The sequence below is a fragment of the Tachyglossus aculeatus genome, chromosome 6 (assembly GCF_015852505.1).
Source record: "Tachyglossus aculeatus isolate mTacAcu1 chromosome 6, mTacAcu1.pri, whole genome shotgun sequence".
In the NCBI taxonomy this organism is placed as follows: Eukaryota; Metazoa; Chordata; class Mammalia; order Monotremata; family Tachyglossidae; genus Tachyglossus; species Tachyglossus aculeatus.
This window is the reverse complement of record NC_052071.1, coordinates 51,649,846-51,669,515: the sequence shown is the minus strand read 5'-3', so window position 1 is coordinate 51,669,515 and position 19,670 is coordinate 51,649,846. Positions and strand designations below refer to the sequence as shown.

At 41.4% G+C, this 19,670-nt stretch overlaps 1 protein-coding gene and 1 non-coding gene across 5 annotated transcripts in view; one reads left to right on the top strand and one right to left on the bottom strand.

Annotated features, from left to right (window-relative positions):
- The window catches only part of DIAPH2 (diaphanous related formin 2), a 786,157-nt gene that overhangs the window by 113,288 nt on the left and 653,199 nt on the right, over positions 1 to 19,670 (top strand). The window lies entirely within an intron of this gene.
- LOC119930209 lies at positions 10,878 to 11,016 on the bottom strand. The gene has a single exon (XR_005451697.1). It is a non-coding gene; the product is annotated as a small nucleolar RNA SNORA7 (small nucleolar RNA).

Sequence of the window (19,670 nt, the reverse complement as noted above, 5' to 3'; positions counted from 1 at the left end):
TTAAGACATAATGACTCTATTAGAGGAGTGATAGAGACGCCTGAATTTGGTATCCCTTCGGGAGGATTCTGGGATGCGGGCTGATTGGTAAAAATATGAGGTGGTTACCATTGAGTTTTATTCATCATCCCTTGTATTCTTTAGTTTTAATTCAGACTGGTATTTAAAGTATAGAAAGGAATGTGCTTGGTACAGTGCTATGCCCGTGATTAACATTCGATTGACTTTTCTTTTAGCATTGAGTTTTATTCATCATCCCTTGTATTCTTTAGTTTTAATTCAGACTGGTATTTAAAGTATAGAAAGGAATGTGCTTGGTACAGTGCTATGCCCGTGATTAACATTCGATTGACTTTTCTTTTAGCACCTAGTTATCTTGATTAATTGGAATTGTGAAAACATTCATTCAGTCATATTTATTGAGTGCTTACTGTGTGCAAGCACTGTACTAAGCGTTTGGGAGAGTACAATATAACAATAAACAGACACATTCCCTACCCATAATGAGTTCATGGTCCAGAGGGGGAGACAGACATGAATATACATACATAAATAAATAAATTAAATATATAATAATGCATAAATGTATTTATTTATTAAACATAATGCATAAATACTTTTATAATAAATTACTGATTTATACCTATGTGCCGTTCTAGACTGTGAACCCGTTGTTGGGTAGAGACTGTATATGTTGCTGATTTGTACTTCCCAAGCGCTTAGTACAATAAGCGCTCAATAAATACCATTGAATGAATGAATGAAAGGGAGCAAGTCAGAGAGTGGGAGTCCCAGAAGGGAATGGGTGATGAGGAACATTATTAATCATAATACATAAATACATACATAATAAATTACTGATTTATACCTATGTGCCGTTCTAGACTGTGAGCCCACTGTTGGGTAGGGACTGTCTCTATATGTTGCCAACTTGTACTTCCCAAGCGCTTAGTACAGTGCTCTGCACACAGTAAGTGCTCAATAAATACGATTGATGATGATGAGGAAAGGAGGGCTTAGGAAAGGCTTCTTAGAGGAGAGGTGCCTTCAATAAGGCTTTGAAGGAGGGGAGAGGGACAAAAACAAGGAAAACCTATTCTTGGTGGCAAAGACCTTCCCTATCATTCCCCTCCACAGCAAAAAAAAAATCCCTTATACAAGGTGAACCTTTATTGCTACGTTCTCCCCTTCCTCTGCCAGCTAACCCACCCGTTAGCAGACTCGCTGCAGATCGGAGGATTTTGTTATTTACACGCTCCTAACCTTCATTCTACCCCTTCCCATGTTAGAGTAGTGGGTCATGGATTTTCCTGAGAAGTTTTCCATTTGTCAAAAAAAGAGATCTTTTCACAGTAGTTGACCCTTCACCTTTATTGTGAACCCGGCTTTTCTCCTGCAGCCATTATATCTTGTTTGTACTCTTGTCTCTGCATCGGACTTTCCACTATACTTGTCTTACCTACATTCCCTGTTTTTCATTTTTATATCCTCTTTTATGATCTGGACTTCCACCTTAAATCCCATAGCTTTTATTGGCCTTGGCACCTAAAGTTCTCTCCCTCTTCTCCCCCCCCCCCCCTTTTTAACTGAGGCCATCTTACCCCTACGAACAGGATGGACTTCTTTCTGTTTATAAGCGCTTAGTACAGTGCTCTGCACACAGTAAGTGCTCAATAAATACGATTGATTTATAGGAGGATACTGTCTGGAGGGGGGCATTAGTTAGCAGAGGAAGGCATGACTTAGGCGATGATTTTGTTTTTGAGGATAGGAAAACTGAAACATTGCAGTGAAGGTAAGGCATAAGTTTTTTATAATGTTATAATTATTTTATGCGGTTAGGCTTGGGAGTTTGAAATCAGGCTAATGGTTTATGAAAATTCTGAGAGTGGGTTCAATGGTGAAAGTGGAGATCGACAACCACACAAGTTCCAAGGAACTAAAATGCAGAAGGTACTAGAACTAGTCTTCTCTGTTCTGTTCTACCTCATGAGAGCAGTGCAGAAAAAATTGGGGAGAGAGGTCCTTAGTCATTCATTTATTCATTCAGTCGTATTTATTGAGCGCTTACCGTATGCAGAGCACTGTACTAAGCACTTGGGAAGTACAAGTTGGCAACGTAGTCCCCAGTCCACCTTTGCAAAAGGCATTAGGAGGGGCCCTACTTCTCTTCCTGTCTGCTACCTACATTTTTTTCAGATCCCACTATTGCTTCACCAGAAGTACTCGTTCTGGGTGAGTAATTGAATTATTGTATTTAAAGTTTAGTATGAAGTGACAGAAGTTAAAAACATACCATAGCCCAAGCACTTGCCATTCACCCCACTCATAGCCCCAAGCAGCATGGCTCAGTGGAAAGAGCCCAGGCTTGGGAGTCAGAGGTCATGGGTGCAAATCCCGGCCCCACCGCTTGTCAGCTGTGTGACTTTGGGCAAGTCACTTCACTTCTCTATGCCTCAGTTACCTCATCTGTAAAATGGGGATTAAGATTGTGAGCCCCCCATGGGACAACCTGATCACCTTGCATCCTCCCCAGTGCTTAGAACAGAGCTTTCAGTGCTTGCAACAGTGTTTTCAGCGCTTATAACAATGCTTTGCACAGAGTACGCACTTAACAAATGCCATCATCATCATCATTATTATTATCTGTGAGTTATTTAATTTAGACTGTAAATTGCTTGGGCAGGGATTGTGTCTAAGAACCCTTCACTGTGCTGTGCACATAGTAAGCACTCAAAAAGAGAAGCAGCATGGCCTAGTGGATAGAGTACAGGCTTGGGAGTCAGAAGGACTTGAGTTCTAATTCTGGCTCTGCCATTTGTTTACGGTGTGACCTTGGACAAGTCGTTTAACTTCTCTGTGCCTCAGTTTCCTCATCAGGGAGTACTTTGTGGGTCAGGGACTATATCCAACCTGATTACCTTGGATCTACCACAGCCATGTCATATATGGCACATAGCACTCAACAAATATCATTAAAAAATAAATAAATTATCATTGATTAAAAACAACGTGGGCACTACCTGTTTAGATTTCGTAGGGGGCTGTGGTAATTTAATTGATCCCTCTTAAATTGCTTTTCCCTTTGGATATCCTGTATATATATGATTACCACAAATGCTAAAGACTCAGTATGCTTGCATTTTGGTGAGAAGAATTCTTATTTCATGATTGAAAAGCCATTTCATCAAGAAATGACCAAGGGATAGTGCTGAAATCCCTGATTTTGGAAAAAGTCATCTTGTGCTAGTTGCCTAAAATTTTTTTATGATTGGAAGGGACTACATCAGCGTGCACCATTCTTTTCAACTTCACTTGAAACGTAACTTGCCCATCAGAGAGGCACCTAGCATACACAGCAGGGTGGCTCAGTGGAAAGAGCACGGGCTTTGGAGTCAGAGATCATGGGTTCAAATCCCGGCTCTGCCAACTGTCAGCTGTGTGACTTTGGGCAAGTCACTTCACTTCTCTGTGCCTCAGTTACCTCATCTGTGAAATGGGGATTAAAACTGTGAGCCCCCTGTGGGACAACTTGATCACCTTGTAACCTCCCCCAGCGCTTAGAACAGTGCTTTGCACATAGTAAGCGCTTAACAAATGCCATCATCATCATTACTGATCATCCTGTTGAAAATAATTCCATCACCTCTTTTGTTCTAATTTCATCTTCTACTCTGTAAAGTTGCATCCATGTTCAGCAGGTGCATCTCACTTATGTAGGATGAAAACTTGAATTTTTTAAGCGAGTTTTAACTGGGCCTCATTGAATTTAGAAGTTGTCCAGAGCTGGGGGCTGGTGAGGAGTGATTTTCAGTGCGGTTTCTACTTACCTTAGACCTCTGTGGTCGGGTCAGGCCTGGTTTGGGAGCAGAACCCAGGATAGGTAAGTCCCTGGGACTTCATATCCACTGATGCATTCATCCATGATGCACTAAATTTTTTAGGAACACATTTTGGAAGCATCTCTCGAGACTGTGAGCAGGGAACATGGAGCATACCAGCTCTGTTATATATTGTACTCAAGAGCTTAGTACAGTGCTTTGCACACTGTAACTGCTGAATAAAGATGATTGATACTGGGGAAAATTGGTACAATAACAAAATGTTTTCTGCTGATCTATATTGTACTTCATTTATTCATTCATTCAGTCGTATTTATTGAGCACTTACTGTGTGCAGAGCACTGTACTAAGCTCTTGGAAAGTCGTGGCTTAGTGGCAAGAGCCCGGGCTTGAGAATCAGAGGTCGTGGGTTCTAATCCCGGCTCTGCCACTTGTCAGCTGTGTGACCTTGGGCAAGCCACTTTGCTTCTCTGTGCCTCAGTTACCTGATCTGTAAAATGGGGATTAAAAGTGTGGGCCCCACATGGGACAACCTGATAACCCTGTGTCTACCCCAGTGCTTGGCGCACAGTAAGCACTTAACAAAAGCCAAAATAATAATAATAATTATTATTATTACAATTCAGCAACAAATAGAAACAATCCTTGCCCACAGCGGGCTTACAGTCTTGAAATGCCTGACATACGGGGCTGGTGTCTATATGTTCAAAAGCTAATTTTACCTGTTATGTAATATGCAAACACCTTTGATTATCGAGTTTGGCATGACTGGTGTTTCCCTTAATTTTCCCTGTGTAATGCACACTTGGCTGTTTTTCTGATTTGTAAATATCAAGCCAGGAGCAGAGACACCTGCATAAGTGCTATTAGTCTGTATGCAGAATGAAAGTGTGCTTATTCCTGGTTTAAGAAAAATTAGCCATCGGCTATATGCTTAGGCATGTTTTTCTGATTATTATTAAAAATCTGTGCAAGATGAGTTCAGATAGGAAGCTATAATTCAGAAAAATGTGTGAAGATATAAATACATCCATGTGTCTGAGTTAAAAATGCAGATTAACCTAATGATAGTAACTAATGAAATAAGTAGCCTTTCCTGGACCACATTTTGTCTTTGCTGTGGATTGAGTAAATATTGTCTCACAGAAGCAATCTTGAAAGTGTTTATGGGGTTTGAGGGTGTGAGGTGCAAGAGGGGAAAATCTTTGATGATTAACGTTTTATGACAAACTGAAGTGTGAACTGACCGGAACTTTATGCCATTCTTTGTATGCATGAGAATCCATTTTGTTTCTAAAAAGTGTTTGAACACCCCGAAATTGTGTCAAAAAAAGTCCAATTTGGAGAGTTTTATGATTTACAGATGAAGGAAAATTTTTGTTTTTATAGTTTTACATTTTGGGGGCACTGGAATTAAAATCAGCATTTTCTTGATTTAAAGGGTCTATGCTGGTTTTGTGGCATGAGCTTGATTAATTGTGTCCCTTGGATAGCTTGTGAGATGTATGTTTTTAATTATAATATTTTAAATTTTTTAAAATGTTAAAGATTAAGAACTCACCATGTGCTAAACTAATATTCTAAAAGCAAACACAGCCAAAGCAACCAAGTAACATTGTTCAGACATTTGAAGCTACAAAAGGCTTATGGGCTCTATCTTAGAAACAAGCTGCTATTCACTTAAAACTCACCATTATTTCTGCTGAGTACCCTTACAAACTAAAATGGATAAACGCGTGGTTCGCATGAGAGTCCTGAGAGGAGGACTTCTTGGCATTTAATATTTTGGCACTCCATCGTTCAGGAGAGTATTAACTGTAGTTTGATTAAAAAAAAAAAACAACAAACAGGTGTGACTTTGCAGGATTTCCTGTCACATCATCATCATCATCATCAATCGTATTTATTGAGCGCTTACTATGTGCAGAGCACTGTACTAAGCGCTTGGGAAGTACAAATTGGCAACATATAGAGACAGTCCCTACCCAGCAGTGGGCTCACAGTCTAAAAGGGAGAGACAGAGAACAAAACCAAACATACTAACAAAATAAAATAAATAGAATAGATATGTACAAATAAAAGAAATAAATAAATAAATAGAGTAATAAATATGTACAAACATATATACATATATACACATGTTTAATAGACTTTATTTATTCTGACTTTAGCGTACAATTGAGATTTCTGCTAATGTATTTTATGAGTAAATGAAAGTCATATAAGTATTTTAAAGAAAAAAGTCACCATTATAGTTCCAATGACACTCCAAGGAGAAAAGGTAAAAAAAAAAAAATCATTAGTTGAATAATGATTAGCTCTGGTGAGGAGTTTGGCACCAGAGATTGTACCAGGAAACTATACACACTGTGAGGTGAATACTCACATTAATTGATTTGATTTAGGCTTGGATGTAACACTGGATTTATGGATTTATAGTTAACTGAAAGTATATTGCGATCGAAACTTGTAGCCTATCAGTATTAAAAGATAGGGAGAGTGAGAAGTGTAATTGAGAAATTAGAATTCAAGGCCACTGTCAATCCACTACTGGCTAGATCCTCACGGGCACACCAACTGTCACACTGAAATGATTTTGACGGAATCCAGCCTCCCCAGTTATCTTTTTGGTACGTGGCTCATTAGGCTGTAACGGCCGGTGGGAAGAGGACTTCTCTGGGAATGAGGAAACCCGGAGCTGACTAGCCAGGTGAGACTGTACATGTTTTTTACAAGTGAAGTATTCACTCATGCTCCTCCCCAATACCCATCCGTTGCCCCAGAGGAACTTGACTTAAAGATACACCCGTGTGTAAGAGGCACTGGATAAGTCGGTGGCACCGCAATCCATTTCTGTGTCCAGTATCTTGATCCTGTCATTCTTGATGGGAGACTCCATCATCAATCCTCAAGCAGCGTGGCTCGGTGGAAAGAGCCCGGGCTTTGGAGTCAGAGGTCATGGGTTCAAATCCCAGCTCCACCACTTGTCAGCTGTGTGACTTTGGGCAAGTCACTTCACTTCTCTGAGCCTCAGTTACCTCATCTGTAAAATGGGGATGAAGACTGTGAGCCCCCCGTGGGACAACCTGATCACCTTGTTACCTCCCCAGCGCTTAGAACAGTGCTTTGCACATAGTAAGCGCTTAATAAATGCCATCATTATCATTATTATTATTATTATCATCATCAGTGGCATATTCACTGAGCGCTGACTGCTTACTGGGTGCAGAACATTGTACTAAGTGCTTGGGAGAGTACAGTACAGCAAAGTTGGTGGCACATTCCGTGCCCACAGTGAGCTTTTTTTTTTATAGCATTTATTAAGTGCTTACTATGTGCAAAGCACTGTTCTAAGCTCTGGAGAGGTTACAAGGTGATCAGGTTGTCCCACGGGGGGCTCACAGTCTTAATCCCCATTTTACAGATGAGGTCACTGAGGCACAGAGAAGTTAAGTGACTTGCCCAAAGTCACATAGCTGACAATTGGCGGAGCCGGGATCTGAACCCATGACCTCCGACTCCAAAGCTCATGCTCTTTCCACTGAGCCATGCTGCTTCTATTGTAGTGGAAGAGACAGACCTTAATGGGCAGAGGATGTCTGTTAATGTCATATTGCGCACTCGTAAGCGCTTAGAACAGTGTTCTGCAAACAGTAAGTAAATACGATTGAATGAATGATTGAATGAATAAAAAAATGTTATAAGCTGTTTGGAATGTACATCTGTCACTTGCCGATGTTAATCAACATGGTTAGGAAAACTTTGGAAAGCATTGGGCTGAAATTAACATTTGCATCTGTAGGCAAGCCTTTTCACTGAACCGGTGAACTTCATGATAAATCTCTGTTATCAAGGTTGCTGGGGATTTGTTACTCAGACCACCGCCAGACTCCTTAAACTCTAGAGAAAGTCACTTTGGTTTTCAGGAGTTGAGGGTACAGAATTGGGAGGTGGAATATCTTGAAGTGCATTCTGTTGATCACCGACTTAGTGATAAATCAAGACACGACTGAACAGTGCTCGAAAAGATGTGGTCCAGTTGTGGCAATGCAGTATCTACTGAGGTTAGTCTGGGCCCTGTGGGAAGGTTTGCATCGTGGAGATTAAAGCCCTAATGAAATGGAAACCGCCTGCATGACTGAACTTTTGACTTGGTGTTTGCTCATTCAGGTGCAGATAAATCCAAATGCCTGCCTGTAAAGTAATTCTTAATTCTGGCTGTCACAGATTGGTTTAGGTGTCTAACAGTCTTTTATTGACAAACTAGAACAGAACTTCCCTCCCCATCTTCCAGAACTTCCTAAAATCACATGTCCCCGAAGAGTACATTGCAGCCGACTAAGTCCTTTCTCCTATTCGCCATCCCTTCTGAGTTGCTTATGCGCTTGGATCTCTTCCCCTTAAGCGCTTGTGTACATATCCCTCTCCTCTCCCATTTCCCCTATCTTTAATTTATTTTATGTCTCTCCCTCTGTCTAGTGTGTGAGCCAGTTTGGTCAGAGATCATGTCTACAATCTGTTGTATTGTACTTTCCAAGCGGTGTTGGAGAAGGCTTTTGTGAATACCGTGGACTTCCCCAAGGACAAACAAATGGATTTTAGGGCAATTCAAACCAAAGTGGTCTTTGGAAGGCCAAATGACTCGACTTAGATTAGCATATTTTGGACACATAGGAGGACTAATTCTCTGGAGAAGACACTAATGCTAGGAAAAGTCCAGGGAAAACGTGGAAGAGGGTGATCAGCAGCTTAGATGGATAGAAACCATAACAATGGTTACGGAAAAACCATTAGAAAGGTTGCTGATTATAGTAGAGGACAGGATGCTCTGAAGAAAGTATATCCATGGAGTCACTATTTATTGGAAACGACTCGATGGCACTTAATAATAATAAGCACTTACTAAAGTGCTCTGCGTACATTAGGTAGTTGATAAATTTAAATGCATTGTCTTCTTGCTGGCTTACATTTAATATCAGTATATTTTCCAAAAAATACATTGATAAAAACTTTTCCAAATGTAGGGCCCAGTCAAAATCAGATAGGTCCTTATCTTTCAGATTGATGCTTCTGTTGTTAGGTATTTTATCGGGCTTTAATTACCATACAAATTTTATGGTTGCTAGTGAATAATCATGGTAAGGGGACTTCAGTTAGTACAGCTTATGACATTACTTGCGAACTGTGCCACTTTTCTGATTTCATTTTCCAAAAGATGCTACAGATTTGAAAGTTTTTAATAGAAGATGTCAGCTGGAGTATATAGTAATCATGTGCATATACTGGAGTCTAACTGCTGCTGTTTTAATGACACCCTAGGAACAAATGGGTAAAAATGATGAACATATTTTTTTTCTGAAAGTAAAAAAATACACCAGCAGGATTAATAAGGCTACATTTTGTTCTGCTGTATATCAGAGTGGCCATTCATTGGTGTGTGCTGTGTAGGAGTGATAGATTTGTTGTGCAACCATCACAATTTCTCCACCTGGGGTTGTGTATTAAAAGTCTTGAATATCAGATGGGATGCCTAAATTTTTCAAATGGTGGATTTATCACCACCATCCGTACGAAAATATTTTTAGAAAAATGATATTAAAGTTATGAAACAACTTAAACACTTTGAACCTCCGATCAAAGCATTTTCTCTCTTTTTTCTTCTCTACTGAGATTGTGAATGTCTTTGGGAAACAAAAATGCCGGCAGATGAATTGGTGGGAGGGTTAGATTCAACTTGTGTTCAGTCTCGCACTCGGCAGGAGGCAAATGACAGAAGAGATAAAGGTGATTCCATGGCTGTGAAGGTTTTGCTGTTTACAGGGAAGTACTAAGAGAAGAAAGTAAAGATGAAAAGTTTCCTTACAGGTGAATTGAATATAAAGTCGGATGATTTTTGAGACATCGAGATGGCGATGTCCTAAACACAGAAGGAATAACAGTGATTTTAAAGTAGGGTGAGGCATGAAGCATGAGAGTGAAAATGTACAGATTGAGGGTCATTCACATCAACTTAGCAAATGCCAAAATTATTATTATTATTATTATCAAGGCAATAGTTGAGAAATCTGAAGAGCTGATGAGTGTCTTGAGTGAGTATGAAGTGAGAAAGGCAGAGTTCTAGGATTTAGTGCTCCCTAAATTAAAGGTAGAGAAGAGCTCAAGGAGCCAACAGGCATTTGAGACAGTGCTCTGCACACAAGTGCTCAATAAGTACCATTTATGGATTGATACAGAGAAGGAATAGTCAAGGTGGTAAGAGGAAAACAATGACCGGTAAGAACTTCAGGGAGAAAGTCATTAGATTTGACTATGAGGAGGTAATTTGGAAATTTTAACGAGCACGGTTTCAGTGGAACAAAGCAAGTGAAATCCAGATGGTAGGAGATCTGGAAGGGAAGTAACGAATATGCAGTATGAACAAGCAGTCACCTAATAAAGATGATTGAAAAGATATTGGGAAAATAAGATGGAGGAGGTAGAGGAGTCCGGAGGACAGAAATTTCTGTGAAGTGGGGGTGTGTGGAATGTGGAAAAGCAGTGAGGACATAATCGATGGAGAGGTTGAACAGAATGGGAGCCACATTTTTTGGAGTGGACTTGCCTCTAGAGACTTACCTGGGAAGGAGGAGAACCTACATAAAAGGAAAGCCCCTTCCCTGGAGCTGATCCCATCTGATGGCTTTGATCCAGAGTTTAGAACAGTGCCCAGTGCTTTGAACAGTGCTTTGCACATAGGAAGCGCTTAATAAATATGCCATTATTATTATCAGGTTGAGTTAATAATTTGTGAGCTATTAGCAGGGAAGAAGCCAGGTCACCAGAGACTTTGTTGTTGTTGTTGTCTTATGCTGTCCAGTCGTGTCTGACCCATAGTGATGCCATAGACACATCTCTCCCACCATGCCCCACTTCCATCTGCAATTGTTCTGGTAGTGTATCCATAGAGTTTTCTTGGTAAAAATATGAAAGTGGTTTACCATTGCCATCCTTGCACACAGTAAATGAGTCTCTGCCCTTGACTCTCCCATGCTGCTGACTTGTAGCAGATTGCCTTTCCACTCACTAGCCACTGCCCAAGCTAGGATTGAAATGGATATGCCTCTGCTTGACTCTCCCTCCTGTAGTTGTGACTGGTAAAGTACTGGAAACTCTCCAGTTGCGACCCTAAGAGGGGTCCAGAGACTTTAGGAGGGAGTTAGGGGCTTAGAATTGACAGTGCGGGCTATTGGTAAGGAATTGAAGCAGGAGAAATAAAAAGTGTAAATTGTAAGCCCAGTGTGGGCAGGTATTGGCTCTATTTGTTACTGAATTGCACTTTCCAAGCGCTTAGTACAGTAAGCACTCAGTAAATATGATTGAATGAATGAATGAGTTGTGTAAGATAAAAAAAATTGCCAATTTATTCATTCAGTCCTATTTATTGAGTGCTTACTGTGTGCAGAGCGCTGCACCAAGTGCTTGGGAAATCATCAGCTGCATATAGAGACGGTTCCTACGCAACAATGGACTCATACTCTAGAAATCATATGTATTCATTCATTCTGTCGTATATGAGTGCTTACTGTGTGCAGAGCACTGTACTAAGCGCTTGGGAAGTACAAGTTGGCAAAATATAGAGATGGTCCCTACCCAACAATGGGTTCACACACACACACACACACACATACACACACACACACACACACACACACACACACACGAAGTGTAGTTCTTCTTTTTGGGATGGGGGGGGACGACTTTGGGTGGAGGACACATTTCTGAAAAGGTAGCAGCCTAGAAGATTACTTATTACATCAATTTTCTAGATTCAAAGCCTCCAATGAATACTTGTAACTGAGCGGTTGGTTCAAACATAGTTTAAAATATTTTTCCCGCTTCTGATGCACCACTGTGTTAGTCTTTCCTGTCAACTGGAACTCATGTATCGGAAAACTGAGTGAGTTGATCCTTTTTTTACCATTCTAGTGAGAGTAATTGCACCGAGTGATGAGCCAGTATATTTTCATTTGTGCTCAAATTAGACTTCTATTTGGTGGCAACTGAGAGACAGGACTTATTTTCTGTTTTGTCCAGTAGAGGGAGACGTAGATGTGTGTGATCAAAAGTAAGAGAACTAAGCAGTTCTCTTACTGCTTAGCAATAATAAAATAATAATAATAATAATAATAATAATAATAATAAATAATGATAATAATAATGGCATTTATTAAGCGCTTACTATGTGCAAAGCACTGTTCTAAGCGCTGGGGAGGATACAAGGTGATCAGGTTGTCCCACGGGAGGCTCACAGTCTTCATCCCCATTTTACAGATGAGGTAACTGAGGCCCAGAGAAGTGAAGTGACTTGCCCAAAGTCCCACAGCTGACAGTTGGCGGAGCCGGGATTTGAACCCATGACCTCTGACTCCAAAGCCCGGGCTCTTTCCACTGAGCCACACTGCTTCTCTAATAATGATAATCATAATAATAATGATGGCATTTGTTAAGCGCTTACCATGTGCAAAGCACTGTTCTAAGCGCTGGGGAGGATACAAGGTGATCAGGTTGTTCATTCATTCAGTCGTATTTATTGAGCGCTTACTGTGTGCAGAGCACTGTACTAAGCACTTGGGAAGTGCAAGTTGGCAACATATAGAGACGGTCCCTACCCAACAGCGGGCTCACAGTCTAGAAGGGGGAGATGGACAACAAAACAAAACATATTAACACAACAAAATAAATAGAATAGTAAATATGTACAAGTAAAATAGAGTAATAAATCTGTACAAACATATATACAGGTGCTGTGGGGAGGGGAAGGAGGTAGGGCGGGGGGGTGGGGAGGGGGAGAGGAATGGGGGGCTCAGTCCCACTTTGAGCTCATTGTGGGCAGGGACTGTAATAATAATAATAATAATGTCATTTATTAAGCGCTTACTATGTGCAGAGCACTGTTCTAAGCGCTGGGGAGGTACAAGGTGATCAGGTTGTCCCACGTGGGGCTCACAGTCGTAATCTCCATTTTACAGAGGAGGTAACTGAGGTCCAGAGAAGTTAAGCGACTTGCCCAAAGTCACACAGCTGACAAGTGACAGAGGCAGGATTAGAACCCACAACCTCTGATTCCCAAGCCCAGGCTCCTTCCACTAGGCCACGCTGCTTTCCCAGACTCCATTCTTCCCATTATTCCATTCAACAAAGGGTGAGGTGTATGTTTGTGTGTGTCTTCGCATACGCACACACACATATTCAGTGCCTCTATTTAGCAAGGATTTAACACTGAAAATAACCTTTTGCAGTCATTCATTCAGTAGTATTTATTGAGCTCTCACTGTGGGCAGAACACTGTACTAAGCGCTTATAAACCCTGGACTGGATATACATTAATCAGGACTGTGCTTTCCCTAGCACTTAGTACAGTGCTGTGCACACAGTAAGCGCTTAATAAAGACAACTGAATGAATAAATGAATGAGAAATAAACTTGACCAGGAACTAAACTTCCAAGGTTGTCCCATGTGGGGCTCACAATCTTAATCCCCATTTAACAGATGAGGTAACTGAGGCCCAGAGAAGTGAAGTGACTTGGCCAAAGTCACACAGCTGACAAGTGGCGGAGCTGAGATTTGAACCCATGAACTCTGACTCCAAAGCCCGGGCTCTTTCCATTGAGCCACGCTGCATCACTTTGTTCAGCTCTAGAATGGTAACATATAACTCTTCATTTGCTGCATGTGATAGTGGCAAAACCTTCCAAATGTGTACCTTTATGGGGAAAAGTGACAGGCAGATTCTTCGATTACATTTTCTGATTCTTTAGGCACAATAAAACGGAATGTGAAGAAAATGAATATTCCGTGTCAAGAAGTGTCACTGCCATAAAATAGAAAGTCTCACTTAACATTATTCTTAATGCCTTATTTTCCAAGAAGTACCCTGTGAAGGGAAATTCCAGTTCTCAGTGGTGTGCTTTTTAAAATCATTAAGGAAATTACTTTATCCCTATGTGAGTTTGTAGTCAACAGTTCACAATATCTAGGTTTTCAAAGTGCTCAATGGTAACGAATCAGGGATCGTCACTGAATTTAGACAGTGATTAGAAATGTCTCATTCTGTAGTTTTTTTGAAGGAAACTAAAAATGATGCTTCAATTTGCAAGTCATATGCTGTATAATTCATATGGAAAGCCATGGTAATGTTGATAAATATGTATTTGACCATTATCATTTTTATGTAATAAGACCTAAGGAATATGCTAGGGGCTTGTTTTCTTAATAAGCCTTTCATATCCTTTACCTTCACCTTTCCTCCCTTTGCATTTGACACACACTCCCTCAGATCTATCCTCACATTTAGAACACCACTACTTAGCAATGATGAAGTGTCCCATGGCAATAGATGGTTGTGTCTCGGTCGAGACAGGAAGACTTCGGGACTCAGAAACCGGGGAGAAGAATTGATTGTAGTGCTAATGCATACTCTTCCCTTTGCCTGATAGGTTCCATCTCTGTTATGCTGTTATATTGTACACACGCAAGCATTTAGTACAGTGCTCTGCACGCAGTAAGTGCTCAATAAATATGATTGATTGACTGATTCCTGCTGGGGCTCAGAGTTCCTCTGGATTCCCAGGTGGGGGTTCCATTGGATAGGGTAGCATGGAGCAGAAGAGCCACTCTGACTGCACTCTGAAGGGACCATTCTTGGGGTGGAATTCATTCATTCATTCATTCGATCGTATTTATTGAGTGCTTCCTCTGTGCAGAGCACTGTACTAAGTGCTTGGAAAGTACAATTTGGCAACATATAGAGATTGTCCCTCCCCAACAACGGGCTCACAGTCTAGAAGGGGGAGATGGACAGCAAAACAAAACAAGTAGACAGGTGTCAATACCTTCAAAATAAATAGAATTATAGATATATAAACATCATTAATAAGCTAGAGTAATAAATATGTACAAATATACACAAGTGCTGTGGGGAGGGGAAGGGGATAAGGCAGAGGGAGGGAGTTGGGGTGATGGGGAGGGGAGGAGGAGCAGGGGAAACTGGGGGGCTCAGTCTGGGACGGCCTCCTGGAGGAGGTGAGCTTTCTGTAGGGCCTTGAAGGGAGGAAGAGAGCTAGTTGGGCTGATGTGAGGAGGGAGGGCATTTCAGGCCAGAGGTAGGACGTGGGCCGGGGGTCGACGGCGGGACAGTTGAGAACGAGGCCCAGTGAGGTGGTTAGCGACAGCAGAGGAACGGAGTGTGTGGCCTGGGCTGTAGAAGGAAAGAAGGAAGGTGAGGTAGAAGGGGGCGAGGTGATGGAGAGCTTTAGAGGCTGAGAGTGAGGAGTTTTTGCTTCATGCGAAGCTTGGTAGGCAACCATTGGAGATTTTTGAAGACATGCCCAGAGAGTTTCTGTAGAAAGATACTCCGGGCAGCGGTGTGAAGTATAGACTGAAGCAGGAAGAGACAGGAAGATGGGAGGTCAGAAAGGAGGCTGATGCAGTAATTTCTATACATCCCACAGTAGCTCTCCATGGAGCAAATCAGAACCGTTAAGTGTCTGTTGGTTCGAGATGCTACTGGGTGCCGGGTACTGTACCAGATGATGGGGGAAATGCAGAAAACATACAGGCCGTGCTCTCAAGGAACTCTAATGGAGGAGAAAAGTGGACGTAGAGCCAAGCATGTCATAGTAAGAGGAAGATACAAATGATAAAAAAAGGATCAAAATATTTCTATTTCAATAGACATATGACAGCAGAGGTGGCTGAAAGGAGTGATATGGTAGGGAAGATGGGAATGAACAGCCTTAAGCCACATTCATGGAGAACAGAATTAATGAATGATGATGGTGTTTGTATGATCAAAATATTTCTATTTCGATAGACATATGACAGCAGAGGTGGCTGAAAGGAGTGATATGGTAGGGAAGATGGGAATGAACAGCCTTAAGCCACATTCATGTAGAACAGAATTAATGAATGATGATGGTATTTGTTAAGTGCTTACTACGTGCCAGGCACTGTACTAAATGCTGGGTGGATCCAAGTAAATCTAGTTGGACACAGTTCGTTTCCCACACGGGGCTCAGTCTCGATCCCCATTTTACAGATGTGGTAACTGAGGCCCAGAGAAGTGAAGTGAATTGCCCAAGGTCACACAGCAGTGGTGGAGTCAGGATTCGAACCCGTGACCTTCTGACACCCAGGCCTAGGCTCTATCTGCTACGCCACACTGCTTCTCACCTCCTGAGATCCCTGGCCATGCCTTAAAATTATGGAACCAGGGATAAGGTGGCACCAGTTGGTAAAGATGGAAGTAGTGTGGCTCAGTGGAAAGAGCACGGGCTTTGGAGTCAGGGGTCATGGGTTCAAATCCTGGCTCCACCAGCTGTCAGCTGTGTGACTTTGGGCAAGTCACTTAACTTCTCTGTGCCTCAGTTACCTCATTTGTAAAATGCTGATTAAAACTGTGAGCCTCCCCGTGGGACAACCTGATCACCCTGTAACCTCTCCAGCACTTAGAACAGTGCTTTGCACATAGTAAGCGCTTAACAAATACCACTATTATTATTATTATTATTATTATTAAGATGGACACCTGAACAAAATGAAATCTTTCCATTAAGTGCCTGCGTGCCGCCTCAGTTCTCACTTAAATGCTAACATGCCCTTTATTGCTTTTCCTCAAATAGGAAGCATTCCTTCTTTAGAGGCTCTTTCATGTGTCTTCCTTCAAATTCAGTCGGCTGACAATAATTGAGGAGCTTTATTTGATGTGCCTCTATATTGGTGAGGTTCTGCATCCAGCCCCTGGATTTAGTTCATTTTTAGTTTCACATTCTGGATCTCGGCGGCCTTTGCTGCTGAGTTATTCCTCTGAAGAGTAAGCAATTTTGAAGTGCATTTTAGGACAGAGAGAAGCGCCAAAGGCATGAGAGGTGAAATGACTAATGATGGGATGGTGAAGTCAGATGCCTTGGCTACAAAGTCTCAGCTCCATTTATCAATAGGTGTCATGGCTCAATTTGATTAAGGAACTTGCCCAATCTGTGAAAGCGAGGATATACAATACCTTACCTTCCAGTGAGGTTGGGAGACTTAATGAAATAAATTTTCCCATGCATTTTTATGTTTCTCAAAATGTTGCTGTGTGGGCACAAACTAGTATGGTTAATAAATGTTTGAATTAACGATAGAGCCGACTTGATTATCTTCTAACACTTTCATTTTACCCAAACAACGTATTTCTTTCACTTTCCTAAAGCCTCCAAGATCGATCAATAGTATTTATTGAGTGGTTACTGTGTTCAGAGCACTGTACTAAGCACTTGGGAGAATACAGTACAACAGAGGTGGTAGACATGCCCCCTACTCACAAGGAGTTTACAGTGTAGAGGGGAAGGCAGAAACAGACTTTAACATAAATTATGCAGGGAAGGAGGCTACCAACTCTGTTGTAGTGTACTCTCCCAAGCACTTAACACAGTGCTCTGCACACAGTAAGCACTCGGTGAATGCCAAAATAACGGATATGTACAGGTTCTAATTCTGGAATTCGAGGCTCCCTCGAATTTTTAGACTGTGAGCCCACTGTTGGGTAGGGACTGTCTCTATATGTTGCCAACTTGTACTTCCCAAGCACTTAGTACAGTGCTCTGCACACAGTAAGCGCTCAATAAATACAATTGATGATAAATGCGATTGATGATGATGTAGGGCTGAGGGTGGGATGAATATCAGGTGATTAATGGGTTTAGATAATAATTATTTGTACATATCTATTCTATTTATTTTATTTTGTTAGTATGTTTGGTTTTGTTCTCTGTCTCCCCCTTTTAGACTGTGAGCCCACTGTTGGGTAGGGACTGTCTCTATATGTTGCCAATTTGTACCTCCCAAGCGCTTAGTACAGTGCTCTGCACATAGTAAGCACTCAATAAATACGATTGATGATGATGATGATTATGGTATTTGTTAAGCGCTTACTATGTGCAAAGCACTGTTCTAAGTGCTGGGGAGGTTACAAGGTGATCAGGTTGTCCCACAGTTTTCATCCCCATTTTACAGATGAGGGAACTGAGGCCCAGAGAAGTGGCTTGCTCAAAGTCACACAGCTGAAAGTTGGCAAAGCCGGGATTTGAACCCACGATCTCTGACTCCGAAGCCCATGCTCTTTCCACTGAGCCATGCTGCTTCTCGAGATCCGAGTTCCAAGTACATAGGTGCCACAGAAGGGAGAGGGAGTAGGGGAAATGAGTGTTTATTTTGGGAAGGCTTCATGGAGGAGATATGATTGTGGTAATAAAGTTTTGAAGGTGGGAGAGTGGAGATCTGTTGTATAAGAAAAGGGAGGGAGTTGCGACCCAGAGGAAATACCTGGGCAAGCAATCTGCAGGGATTTAGGTACTGTGATATTTACAGAAAGTAAGTCAATTTACGTTTTCATTATAATACATTTTAAAGGAAGTTCAGAGACAAAAAGCTTGCTTACCCTCTTATATTTTCCTGCCTAAATTTTCACTGCGGCAGACGTGATATGTCACACTTCTAGTTGTGATGATAGGAAAACAGCACATTGAGGAATTGTATATTTCAAAGTGACAACTGTAGGGACTGAAAGGAGCTATGTCATCAAGTCCCTAAATAATACTGCTAATGCTACTTGAATTTATCGAGCACCTTCCTTCAAAAAAGCTTAAAGCATTTTGAATGTATTACCTTATTTTCACACCTGGGAGGTGGGTGGCATCTGTTATCCAGATTCTGTCAAGTGAAAACTCGAGCCCAAGTGACATAGTTACGCTGTGTTCAGTCAGAAGCAAGACTAGGCCATGGCTCCCTAACTCTTTGCATAAGAAAACGCTTCTTATCATTGACTCATATCCTGGGAGTTAGAAGGTCATGAGTTCTAATCTCTGCTCTGCCACTTGTCTGCTGTGAGTCCTGGGGCAAGTCACTTCACTTCTGTGTGCCTCAGTTACCTCATCTGTAAAATGGTGATTGAGACCGTGAGCCCTTCATGGGGCAGGGACTGTGTCCAACCCACTTTTCTTTTATTTGGTCGTATTTATTGAGTACTTCCTGTGTGCAGAGCACTGTACTAAGCACTTTTGAAGTTTGTCGGCAGCGTATATCTTGTATTTACTCCAGTGCTAAGGCAGTGCCTGGCACATAGTAAGCATTTAACAAATACCATTATTACTATTATTATTATTATCCTTTTCCTCTGCCCTCTCTTCTTTCCCTTCTCCTTTCCCCTGGCCAAGCACCCCATGGTCAAGTGGGAAGAGGTGAGTTAATGAAGTGGTTGAGCAAACTACTGTTGCCAATGCCACCGGCACCAAAGTTTGGGTAGAGTCCTGTTTATAAAAATTAGTTTATAAACAAATTAGATTTTCAAGTATTTCTCTTACATTACTGATGACACTTGAGAGTTCATTAGAAACATGATTTGTAGGGTTAAGGGTTGAATTGGGCTTTGTTGGTTGCCTTGGTGTTTGCTGACAGACATTCTCAATGGAAAATTCTAGCAAATTCCCCTTTAATAGTTTGCTCTGGTGAAATTCCTTTTTGAAAGAATATTCGAGTAGCTAGTCGTGAGACTTCATTCAGGATTTTAGGCAATGTAATTGGTAGTATTTTGTGTGAAACGCCGGTTTTGGGAAGGTTCGTTCTTTGGGAAATCAGATGTAACTTTTGCATAACGGTTTATATAAACATTAATTGATACCTGAAAGGTAGAGGCAGAAGGCTTTTGTTGCCCAAATTGAAATAATTTCAATTTCAGCTATCGGCTAGTAAGGGACAAAAATGGAAAAGAAAACCAAGTCTACTAGAGTATGAGCTTACAGACGGTCTAG